General features: G+C 43.3%; 1 pseudogene; it reads left to right on the top strand.

Moving 5' to 3' along the window:
• Nucleotides 1-875: 875 nt before the first annotated feature.
• On the top strand, nucleotides 876-990 carry LOC149461211 (U2 spliceosomal RNA; annotated as a pseudogene).
• Nucleotides 991-10353: the final 9363 nt, after the last annotated feature.

Here is a 10353-nt window from a genome sequence, read left to right on the forward strand (position 1 = left end):
TTTTCTGGGGGGAGGAGGGGGAGGGTAGTGGATGGTGTCAGTAGTTTCTTTATTTTTTTTATTATTTTTTACAATTTTATTTTTACAATTAAAGTTTTTAAAATTACAATATTTTTTTTCTATCAGCCCTGTTGGGGGGCTTTGATGAGATATCAGGGGTCTAAACAGACATCTCCCCTTTTGAGGTTCAGATCTTTACAGACTATACGTGATATGCATCATACATATATGTAAAACTACCAACCTGAAAAGGTGATGGAGGGCCACTTACCAAACAATTCATACATATCTCATGAATTGAGAATGATATACGAGATAATAATGGCTATAGTGTGGTATAGTTTGATTGGACATTCAATCCTCTGTATAGCCTAGCTTAGATATATCTCTTCAAAGGAGCCGAGAAACATAAGTCCCAAACTGGGTACTAAAATATGGGTACAAAATAAAATAGTAAATACCTATAATGCTGCAATTAACATGGTGCACAAAATCTAAATATTTTATGGAATGAGGAGCTTACCTCTATCAAAACTTTCAAACCACCATTGGGGGGGGGGGGCCAAAAACCAGATCCTAATTAGAAAATTAGAATGAGACAAACAACCCTCAAACAAGTGGGGGAAAAGTCCACAAGTGGAAACACACAAAGCCACTATTAAATGGAAATAACAATAATATCTATGAGAGACCACAAATCATGAAGTGGCAGCCACAGGCTTAAATCATTAATATCTGCAAAGTCTCACCAATATAGCACCACAAACACCACCTCCCCATCAGCCTACCAAACAATAGACCACACCAGCACTTTTATATGTGGGCCCCTCCCACCGTGCCCGACGTCACAACGTGGCGCAGATGTGCCATCAGACATCACTTCTCGGCCTTTTGGCTAAGATCAAGTGTAGTATCTGTTCTTATCAGTGTCCAGTGGGGGTGCTCCCGACCATTCTAGTTTACGGGGATGGTTGTTGTATAGTACCCTCACTGGTATGATGGGGGTCCGGAAGGCTAGTACCGGAGGGACAGAAACCAGGGAGCGCCATGATTCGTTCTGGGGCCTTGGGAGTAATTCCTCTGGGGAGACCGGAAAGACCCAGTACCTCCTGATCTGAACATGCTGCCTTGGTCTGGCCGGAGGCTGGGGACGCAAAAAGTCCGCAAACTCAGTGCCCCCTGGGGAAGACGCTCTCAGGGGTGTCACTAGTAACACTTGGGTGTGGGACCCCACGGTGTGAAGATGACACATGGCCACTGTTTTTCACTTCTTTTTGCACAGCGCCCTAAGGACCAGGTCTTTTGGCTAAGTCCGGGGCAATTTTTGCTACAGGCCTCAGGGCCTGGTCTGTGCACTATTAGGCACGGTACCACTTTTTTATTTTTTATTTATTTACCACTCCCACGTTTTGTCACTTTTTCTGTTCTTATGTGTGTGTTTTTCACGGATGGAGGGTGTGGGTCCTCGGGCCTTACCTGAAGTCTAGGGGGAGGATGTGTGGCCATACGGTTCCTTCCTCCCCTGATCCCTGGGGGGTTTTCTCTTCGGGAGAACCCCCTCGCCTAGTACTGGATGTCCGGCTTCGGCTGGGCATAAGGAACGGTGGTCCACCAGGCCTTTTGGCCAGGAGGACCAAATGGGAACCTTGTCCCTGTCAGGAGCTTCGTGCCCCGGGGGATCAGGCGAACGGTCCAACCCTTTCGGGGGTAGGACAAACACACCCCTAAGTGCACTTTTTCGTGTGGTGTTCGCACTTGCACTTTTTTTGTGATCACTTACGGGTTTTTTGTTGTAGTTTGCACGTTTGCGGACTTAAAAAAAAAAAAAAAAAAATCAGACATCACTTCTGCCCATCACCTACACAGGGCCAACCAAGACATGGCGGCACAACAGCAACGAAACACAAGCAAAGTGCAATACAACCAGTTTCATTGCACATAAACGGGAAAAATCTAAAAAGAGAGCACATCAGAAATACCAACATTATATTAAATGCTGCCATGAAAATAGGTTTAACTAATTTAAGAATGTTACAATGCTAGTAGCGCCATCTAGAGGATTTGTAGTAAATTGCAAAAATATTCAATACATAGAGGTTTTCCCTTACATATGATGGGCAATGTAAACATCCTAAAAAAACATCCGTGTAGCCATTAAAGCATCACATATCCAGGCCAAAAACAAACTAAGTATGTATCTCACTCAATATTCAATTTTGCGCATTATTTAAAACCTCAATTAATTAGAACATAGGTACCCTCCAACACATTTTTTTTACAATAATTCATATATAAAACCTAGTATATTAACAAGCAGAAACAATTATGGGTGGCTATTATCCTGATCAGGTTCCTCATTGGTTCTATCTATAGAAAGGACTTAAAACTTATGGAATCATTTAAACCTGGAAATTTAGTGGCTTGCAAACTGAAAATTCACTTTGTTGTTGAAATAAAAGACAGTCCACATCCCCACCTCTCTCATGTGCTCTAATGCAAAAAAATGTATTTTGGAATGGGGTTCTCTGGTCTTTTTTTGATAATAAGTGATGTATGGTCACGGCTGCGTTGAAAAAACATCCGTTAATGGTCTTACATGGTTACATAGTTAGTCTGGCTGAAAAATGACAAAAGTCCATCCAGTTCAACCATTAAAAAAAAAAGTTATAATCCTATACCCACAGTTGATCCAGAAGAAGGCAAAACAACCCAGCAAAGCATGATCCAATTTGCTCCTGCAGGGAAAAAAATTCCTTCCTGATCCCCCGAGAGGCAATCGGATATTCCCTGGATCAACTTTACCTATAAATATTGGTATCCATTTATATTCTGTGTATCCAAGAAAGAATCCAGGCCTTTTTTAAAGCAATCCACTGGCCAGAACCAACCCTTGAGGGAGTCTATTCCACATTTTCACAGCTCTCACTGTGAAGAAACCTTTCTGTGTTTGGAGATTAAATTTCTTTTCCACCAGACATAAAGAGTGCCCCCTTGTCCTCTGTGATGACCTCAAGGTGAATAGCTCTACACCGCAGGGGCGGACTGACAATTCGAGCACTCGGGCACTGCCCGAGGGCCCGGGGTCAGTAGGGGGCCCCATGAGATGCCCCTGGTACCTTTCATAGGCTTTTTTTGAGTGTGGTTTGAGTTTGGGCAAGGACACAGGGGCCCCATGATCCCCTATTGCCCGGGGGCCCCATGAGTTGTCAGTCCGCCCCTGCTACACCGAGTTCACTATATGAACCACTGATGTATTTATACATGGAGATCATATCCCCCCTTAATCTCCTCTTCTCAAGAGAATAAATTCAGTTCATCTAATCTTTCCTCATAGCTGAGCTCCTCCATGCCTCTGTCTTTCCCACATAGAATGCCCCACGATCACATTGCATCAGGTATACAATGCCCATAGTTTGGCAATATACTGAGCGGCATGGTGTATATACACGTCCATTTGGTAGATTCACTGTACTAGCTTTTGGGAGGAAACAACAGAAGTTACATCTCCCACAAGGAAATGTACCCATTTGTTGAGATATATAGTTTTTGTCACCCCCTCCCCCCAATGGTGGTTTGAAAGTTTTGATAGAGCTAAGCTTCTCATTCCATAAAATATTTATATTTTGTGCACCATGTTAATTGCAGCATTATAGGTTCTTACTATTTTATTTTGTACTCATATTTTAGTACCCAGTTTGGGACTTGTTTCTTGGCTCCTTTGAAGATATATGTAAGCTAAATGGGACATTAACAACCATGCATGCTGCTTACTAATTTAGTGGTGCAAATTTCATCTCTTAAAGGTATATTTCCTCCTACTGGTCTTTAGGGCACTTTTGTTAGTTTTCAATGTATGCAGATTAAGTTTATAGTTTCTTTATCTCATTGCCCTATCCAGCTTGTGTGTCCCTCCAGCACCCATTTGAAGCCTCATTTTTTTGGGCTATACAGACGATTGAATGTCCAATCAAACTATACCACACTATAGCCATTATTATCTCGTATATCATTCTCAATTCAAGAGATATGTATGAATTGTTTGGTAAGTGGCCCTCCATCACCTTTTGAAGTTGCTAGTTTTACATATATGTATGATGCATTTTAAATTGATTCATTAATAAATATTGTACATTTTAGCTTTTGTTGTTGCTCTATTATTGTATGGCACCCTAAAAATCCCACCACTTAAAGTGGGAAGGTTTCCCCCTTTTCCCCTCTTTTTTCTTTTCTTGTTGTTTTGTTCTAATTTGGGATGTGGTGCTGTTGAGCTCCTCTCTGAACATTACTACTCTTGTCCCTATTGTTTTTTTGGTTTTTTTTAAATTGTCGGCCTTTTTTTGTTTATAGCACAAAAGATAAAAAATGCGGAAACGATCAAATACCACCAAAATAAAGCTCCATTTGTAGGTGCAGAGCTGCATGACCACGCAATTGTCAGTTAAAGTAACGCAGTGCCGTATCACAGAAAATGTCCTGGTCAGGAAGGGGGTAAATTCTCCGGAGAGCAAGTGGTTAAAGCACCTCTGCCAGTGTTAAATGGTTTGTCTCATCCTTGTGACTGTAAGGGAGCTTGTTCTGTTGAAAAACAACAGACTTACCGACTGGATCACCAATCAATTTGTAAAGGCTACATTGACCTATAAGTAAAAAATAATAAATACACATATTTTGCAGGAAAATTTCACCATAGAATTTTTTTTTCCCCACAGGAGCCCACAAAGCAGATCAGTGGATTGCAGGTGCAATGTCAGGCTCATGCAGTTACTGCCTCCAGCTTTCAGATCGTACCTCCATAGGAGCTTTCAGGTAGTAAGCTAGTCAAGTGTCAATGGACTACGAGTGCGATGATTAGCGCATTAGTAGTACATTGAGAACTACAAGTCATCTGCCATGGTGGAAGATAGCTCTTATAGTTTCTTCATTCTAAGAGCCCTGCACAGTCACACCAATTTTAAATTTGACAGTGCCTGCTGTGGAAAGGAATCCTCAGCAGCTCCGGGGGGGACTCGGGAAGAGGGTTGGGGTGCTTAGCAACAAATTACATGTTACTCCTGAAATACAGGTGTGACATGTTCCTAAAAGCGAACTTAGCTTTTAAAAAATAATTGTAGGCCTGAAGATTACAGAAAACCTCCAAACATATATTTTCTGAAATAAAATAGTAGTAGGTCCAATTATTTATGTCAAACGATATTACCGAAAAGGTCTAGGAAATGCAAATTTTCAGGCAAAAACACTAAAATGAATTTCAGGGCAAACAAATGCAATAAATTACCCACATTTTTGGTAAAATATAAAAGATGAGGTTGGACTGAGTTATTCGATACCCAACATGTCAAACCCTAAATTTGTGTGTGCCTATGAGATGGTATACCCGATTGTTATTTATCTACAGTTGCAAGAAAAAGTATGTGAACCCCTTGGGATTACGTGGAGTTTTCCATGAATTGGGCATAAAATGTGCTCTGAACGTCATCTAAGTCACAACAATAGAAGAACACAGTCTGCTGAACATAATACTACACAAACATTAGATGTTGCCATGGTTTAATTGCACATAACATGTAAACATTCACAGTGCAGGGAGGAAAAAGTATGTGAACCTTTGGACTTAATAACTGGTTGACCTCCTTTGGCAGCAATAACCTCAACCAAACGTTTCCTGTAGTTGCAGATCAGACCTGCACAACGATCTGGAGTCATTTTGGACCACTCCTCTTCACAAAACTGTTTCAGTGTAGCAATATTCTTGGGATGTCTGGTGTGAATCACTCTCTTAAGGTCATGCCACAGCATTTCAATCGGGTTGAGGTCAGGACTCTGACTGGGCCACTCCAGAAGGCGTATTCTGTGCTGTTGCAGCCATTGTTTTGTTGAATGACTTGTATGCTTTGGGTCATTGTCCTGTTGCATCACCCATCCTCTGCGGAGCTTCAGTTGGCGGACAGATGGTCGTACGTTTTCCTGCAAAATGTCTTGATAAACTCTGGAATTCATTTTCCCATCAATGACAACAATCCGTCCAGGCCCTGAGGCAGCAAAGCAGCCCCAAACCATGATGCTCCCTCCGCCATGTTTCACAGTGGGGATGAGGTTTTGATGTTGGTGTGCTGTGCCTTTTTTTCTCCACACATAGTGTTGTGTGTTCTTCCCAAACAACTCAATCTTGGTTTCATCTGTCCACAGTATATTTTGCCAGTAGTGCTGTGGAACATCCAGGTGCTCTTTGGCAAACTTCAAACGTGCTGCAATCTTCTTTTTGGGCAGCAATGGCTTCCTCCGTGGTGTCCTCCCATGTACTCCATTCTTGTTTAATGTTTTCCTGATTGTAGATGTGTCAACAAAAATGTTAGCATGTGCCAGAGATTTCTGTAGGTCTTTAGCTGACACTCTGGGATTCTTCTTTACCTCATGCAGCATTCTGCGCTGTGCTCTTGCAGTCATTTTTACAGGACGATCAAGCCTAGGGAGAGTAGCAACAGTGCTAAACTTTCTCCATTTGTAGACAGTCTGTCTTACCGTGGACACATGAACATCAAGGCTTTTGGAGATACTTTTGTAACCCTTTCCAGCTTCATGCAAGTCAACAATTCTTCATCGTAGGTCTTCTGAGAGCTCTTTTCTGCAAGGCATGGTTCACATCAGACAGTGCTTCTTGAAACCAGGAAACCCAAAACAGGTGTGTGTTTTTTAAGGGCAGGACAGCTGTCAGCAACACATCCAATATCATCACACTGATTGGAGTCAAGGTTGGCTCACTCCTGGCTCCAATTAGCTCTGGGAGAAGTCATTAAGCTAGGGCCTCACATACTTTTTCCTCCCTGCACTGTGAATGTTTACATGTTATGTGCAATTAAAAAATGGCAACATCTAATGTTTGTGTAGTATTATGTTCAACAGACTGTGTTCTTCTATTGTTGTGATTTAGATGACGCTCAGAGCACATTTTATGCCCAATTCATGCAAAACTCCATGTAATCCCAAGGGGTTCACATACTTTTTCTTGCAACTGTATAATCAACACTTCAGAAGCTCCCTATAACTGTTCATTTTAGTGTTACGGAGGAGGTCTTGTGTTGGAATTACTGCTCTCACTCCGGCGGTCACGACAATATGTAACACGTATCGCAGTCACCGTTTTCATATGTAGGCTCCCCTGACGCATACATTTATGTTCGTATATGTGGGGGGGCCTCAATTTTTTTGGGGGGAGGGGGGTTTTATGTGCTTGGGTGTAACTTTATTTTTTTGCAATTAAAAAAACTTTTTCATCACACAAGGGACAAAAAGTTTCCTATGTGATGATTTTTTGGTGACAGGTGCATGTCTCCTCTGTGCTCCACTGAATGTATTGCAATGCAGATTACTGGGGGGGGGGGGTGAAAGCAAGCAGGCGGTAGCCCAGTCGCCGGAATTCTTCTACCCGACAGGCAGCAGTCAGCTTATAACTTGTTTACATAATCCCGGAGGCTGCAGCCTTTAGATTGTGTATGAAACCCCCCGCTGTCTGGTCTGTACCTGCAGCGAAAGGGTTCAACAGTACAGACCATATGTAAACATTAACTATATTAAGAATACTCATAGCAAGAAATCTGCCTGGCTTTACAATTAACATCAAAACAGTTTGACAAAATGTGAGCAAGACTAGAATTGTGAAAGACATGGGGCACTCTGGGACAGAACAGAAAAAAAGGTTCTGCGGGAGATGCAGGGCGCTGCGGCAAACAATGGGTGGGTCTTAAGGACTGAACAGAACCTGTGTCTGCTGCATACACTGCACACATATAGTCCTTAGACCCACAAAACCCACATATGCAGTTCCAGAGCCAGTCGAATGGTGAACTGTCAGGATTAACCTCAGACCAGGGTGTGTGAATAAAAGCTATGCCCAATGTGCTCCATAATGTCACTGCCCAGTCCCACCCCACTGCCCAATTCACGTCCGAGCCTGGCAGATCACCGTTTGACTAGTTCAGGAACTGCGCATGCACAGTTCAGAGAAGACGACAAGCAGATTTTTTTACGGGCACTTTTCTCCTTAGGCTGCATTCACACAGGCCTTCTGTCATGGTGCAGCAGCAAGAATCTGCTGCAATTTTTGACAGGTGTGAGGGGCTAGCTGCAGTCATCAAGCCTGTACACTTTAATGAAAGGTTGATGATGGCTGCAGTTATTCCTGGCTGTTTGTACAACCTGCAATTATCTGCGGTGATCCCTGCTAGACACATGTAAGGTGCAATCACCATGGGTGATCCCTGTAGCCGCTGATGACCTACCTATACTTTAAGTGTACAGGCTCAGCATCCACTGCAAATGTAGCCATGTACCGATATAATATATACATACACATATTATGTGGGGTAGTTTGCATGGCTCTTATACTGATTTACCGACATAGGTGGTATAGTGCAGCATGCACAGCTCATACAGATATATACATACGCAGGCTAGGTGGCGGTGTGAAGATGACTTACACCTGTTTTTACATACATGTGCTATGTGGCGCAGTGTGCATGGCACTTATACATATAGATACATATGCGGGCTATGCGGCCCAGTGTGCGGCCCCTTATACCAAGTTATAGATACAAGGTCTATGTAGCACAGTGTACATGGCTCTTATACCGATTTATACATACATCATGGGTTGTGTGGTGCAGTGTGTATGGCTTATGCCAATTTATGCATACACGGGCTATGTGGCACAGACTGCAGAGTTCTTCAACCAATATATACTGTACATACCCAGCCTGTGAGGTGCACATAGGTGCACTGCTCGAAAAAATTAAAGGAACACTCTGTAATCAGAGTATAGCATCAAGTCAATTAAACTTCTGGTCAGTTATGTAGCAGAGGGGGTTGTTAATCAATTTCAGCTGCTTTGGTGTAATGAAATTAACAACAGATGCACAAGATGGGCAACAATGAGACGACCCCCAAAACAGGAATGGAGGCCACTGACATTTTTTTCGCTACTCATCTTTTCTGACTTTTTCACTAATTTTGCATTTGGCTAGGGTCAGTGTCACTGCTGGTAGCATGAGGTGATACCTGGACCCTACAGTGGTTGCACAGGCAGTCCAACTCCTCCATGATGGCACATCAATACTTGCCAAAAGGTCAGAAGGCTTGCTGTGTCTCCCAGCGCAGTCTCAAGAGCATGGAGGAGATTCCAAGAGACAGGCAGTTAATCTAGGAGAGCTGGACAGGGCCGTAGAAGGTCCTTAACCCATCAGCAGGACCGGTATCTGCTCCTTTGTGCAAGGAGGAACAGGATGAGCATTGCCAGAGCCCTACAAAATGACCTCCAGCAGGCCACTGGTGTGAATGTCTCTGTCCAATCAGAAACAACTTCATGAGTGTGGCCTGAGGGCCCAATGTCCTCAAGTGGGCCCTGTGCTCACTACCTGGCCCCACAGAGCTTGATTGGCATTTGCCATTGAACACTAGAATTGGCAGCTCCGCCACTGGCACCCTGTGCTTTTCACAGATGAGAGCAGATTCACCCTGAGCACGTGACAGACATAAAAGGGTCTGGAGAAGCCATGGAGAACGTTATGCTGCCTGCAACATCATTCAGCATGACCGTTTTGGTGGTGAGTCAGTGATGATCTGGGGAGGCATATCCATGGAGGGATGCATAGACCTCTACAGGCTAGACAATGGCACCCTGACTGCCATTAGGTATCAGGATGAAATCCTTGGACTCATTGTCAGACCCTACACTGGTGCAGTGGGTCCTGGGTTCCTCCTGATGCACCACAATGCCCGGCCTCATGTGGTGAGAGTATACCGGAAGTTCCTGGAGGATGAAGGAATTAATACCATTGAATGGACCCCACGCTCGCCTGACCTAAATCCAATATAACACCTCTGGGATATCATATTTTGGTCCAGCTGACGCCACCAGGTTGCACCTCAGACTGTCTCAGAGCTCAGTTTTGCTCTGGTCCAGATGTGAGAGGAAATATCCCAGGACACCATCCATTGTCTCATTAGGAGCATGCCCCAATGTTGTCAGGCATGCATACAAGCACATGGGGCCATACAAACTACTACCATTTTGAGTTGCTGCAATGAAATTTCAGCAAAATGGACTAGCCTGCTGTATAATTTTTTCACTTTGATTTTCGGGTGTCTTTGAATTCAGTCCTCTGTAGGTGTATAATTTTAATTTCCATCAAACGATGGGACATCCTTACATTCCTAACACATTACCCAGTCCATATCAGTATAGATATCCAGCATGATATTTTTCCCCATTGAGATTAGATGTGTTTTCAAAGTGTTCCTTTCATTATTTTGAGCAGTGTATATACTGTACGCTAACAGGCTGTGTGGTGCATGGCCCAC

This window comes from Staurois parvus, unplaced genomic scaffold (genome assembly GCF_062004578.1).
Source record: "Staurois parvus isolate SC_StPar_1 unplaced genomic scaffold, SC_StPar_1.0 ptg000207l, whole genome shotgun sequence".
Taxonomy (NCBI): Eukaryota; Metazoa; Chordata; class Amphibia; order Anura; family Ranidae; genus Staurois; species Staurois parvus.